Source organism: Manacus vitellinus, unplaced genomic scaffold (assembly GCF_001715985.3).
Source record: "Manacus vitellinus isolate BGI_N305 unplaced genomic scaffold, ASM171598v3 scaffold_99_pilon, whole genome shotgun sequence".
Taxonomy (NCBI): domain Eukaryota; kingdom Metazoa; phylum Chordata; class Aves; order Passeriformes; family Pipridae; genus Manacus; species Manacus vitellinus.
This window is the reverse complement of record NW_021940916.1, coordinates 505,712-507,754: the sequence shown is the minus strand read 5'-3', so window position 1 is coordinate 507,754 and position 2,043 is coordinate 505,712. Positions and strand designations below refer to the sequence as shown.

Here is a 2,043-nt window from a genome sequence, read left to right as displayed (position 1 = left end):
GGCACCCCAAACCACCACAGCCCCCCAGGCTCCCGTGACTGCCCCCACGCCAGCTCTATCTCCAGGAGAAGGGGGCTGGATATGCCTCCTGGGATTTCATGTCCCATCCCAACCTCTGCTCACATCTGGGTTCCCCCAAACCCACCCTCATCCTGGATCCTGGCTCTGGGTGCACCCCAAAACTGGGAGGTAGAAATGCTGCACGAGGGTCCCTGAGCACCCCCCTGCCCGAAGGGATGCCTGCCTGGATGGACACCTGCCCAGATGGACATGTGCCCCAGCCCCAGGGGTGGAGGTGGGGAACACCCAGCAGCAGCTCAGGGGTCCCAGTTCCCCCCTCCTTACCCAGCTCCCCATCGGCCACATCTGTGTCCCCCACCTCGCCGGGAGCTGCTCCTCTCCTGGTGCCTGACAAAATGGGGATGAGATGCCAGGGTGGGACCCATGTTACAGGCTGTGACACCTCCCTGCACCCACAGGTGCTCCCAGTAGGGACCCTGGCCCTGGGAGGGACACACAGAGTGCTGGGGACACCCCCACCCCTCTGTTCCTCGGCCCCCCTTCCAGCCCAGAGCTCAGCTCCAGCCAGGACCGAGGGGTTTTACCTGCAGTGTCAGTGTCCAGCCCCGTGTCCTCAGCCACCTTCAGGAAGATCTGGGGGATGGGGGGCTGGTGTTAAACATGACACCAATTCCCACAGCCCAGTGGGGGAAAGCCCTTGGTAATGGGCAGGGGGTGGGACCCGTGTGAGCCATGGGTAGCCATGGGCAGCCCCAGCCCCACTGGGTACCTCTTCCAGGGTGGTGTCGGAGATGCCGTAGCTGGAGACTCCCAGTTCCCCCAGGCGTGCATCCAGCTCGCGGAACAGCTCCCCGAAGGCCCCGTCCCGGGCCCCGCTGTAGGGCAGGACAAAGAGCACCTCGTGCCCGATGTCCTCCACCAGCCGGGAGCCGGGCACCAGCTTCTGGATCAGTGCAGACAGCTGGGCCACATCTGGGGGAACAGGGAGGGCTGGAAACCTGAGACAGGAGCCGCTGGCTGGTGCAGCTGGCCACAGCAGGCACGTGCCCACCATCCCAGCCTTAGGGTCCCTGGGAGAGCTGGAGGGGATGGGGACCCCCTTCTGCCCCACCAGTGCAGGGGGGCCAGGAGCCAGCGGCAGGGCTGTGCATTCCCAGCCCCCCCAGGGGAGCAGCTGGGGGGGGCCACGGGGGCCAGGACCCTCACCCACGGCGCTGGCCTCGCTGCCCCGCTCGCTGCCCAGGCCCGTGTCACTGCTGTGCTCCGAGTCACTGCCATCCTGCAGGAAAGAGCAGCCGGAGCCTGGCACCCCACACCAGGACCTGGCCCCCAGTGCCCCCCAGTCCCCGGATGGAGGCACTGGTTGCCCCTGGCAACAGCCCCTCGGGGCTGAGGGACCCACCTTTTTGGTGACACCGGGGACAGCACCGGTGCTGCCGCCTGCCCCGCTTCGCTCCCGCTTCACCAGGGTGAGGTGGTACCCGGTGCCCAGCCTGGCCTTGAGGAAGAGGGGGGACCCGCAGCAGCAGAGCCGGCCCTGCGAGATGATGGCCGTGCGGTCCCCGAGCAGCTCCGCCTCGTCCATGTAGTGGGTGGACAGGATGATGGTGCGGCCTGGGGGCAGGGAGGGGGCTTGATCCCGGACCCTCCTGCTGGTCCCCCCATGGTGGGTTTTTCCCACCAGCACGTCCCCCCACTCCCCCCGGGCTGGAGGGCTCAGAGGGAGAAGCTCACAGCCCAGCGCTGACCTTTGCGGTACTTGAGCAGCAGCTCCCAGATGCTGCGGCGGGAGAAGGGGTCCACGCCGGCCGTGGGCTCGTCCAGGACGACCACCCGGGAGCCGCCCACGAAGGCGATGGCCACCGAGAGCTTCCGCTGCATCCCGCCTGCAGAGGGACAGCGTTGGGGGCACCCGGGGCCGCCGACCCCCGCTCGGGCACCTGCCCTGTCCCCCGCACGCACCCGAGAGGTTCCTGGTCTGCTCCCGGCGCTTGTGGGGCAGCCCCGTGTCCTGGAGCAGCT

The 2,043-nt window shown here is 68.1% G+C and overlaps 1 long non-coding RNA gene across 1 annotated transcript; it reads right to left on the bottom strand.

Annotated features, from left to right (window-relative positions):
* Positions 1–337: 337 nt before the first annotated feature.
* LOC108642088 lies at positions 338–828 on the bottom strand. The gene is made up of 3 exons (XR_001922453.1): positions 791–828; positions 606–654; positions 338–408 (listed from the first exon to the last, which is right to left on the bottom strand). It is a non-coding gene; the product is annotated as an uncharacterized LOC108642088 (long non-coding RNA).
* Between the last annotated feature and the right edge of the window lie 1,215 nt (positions 829–2,043).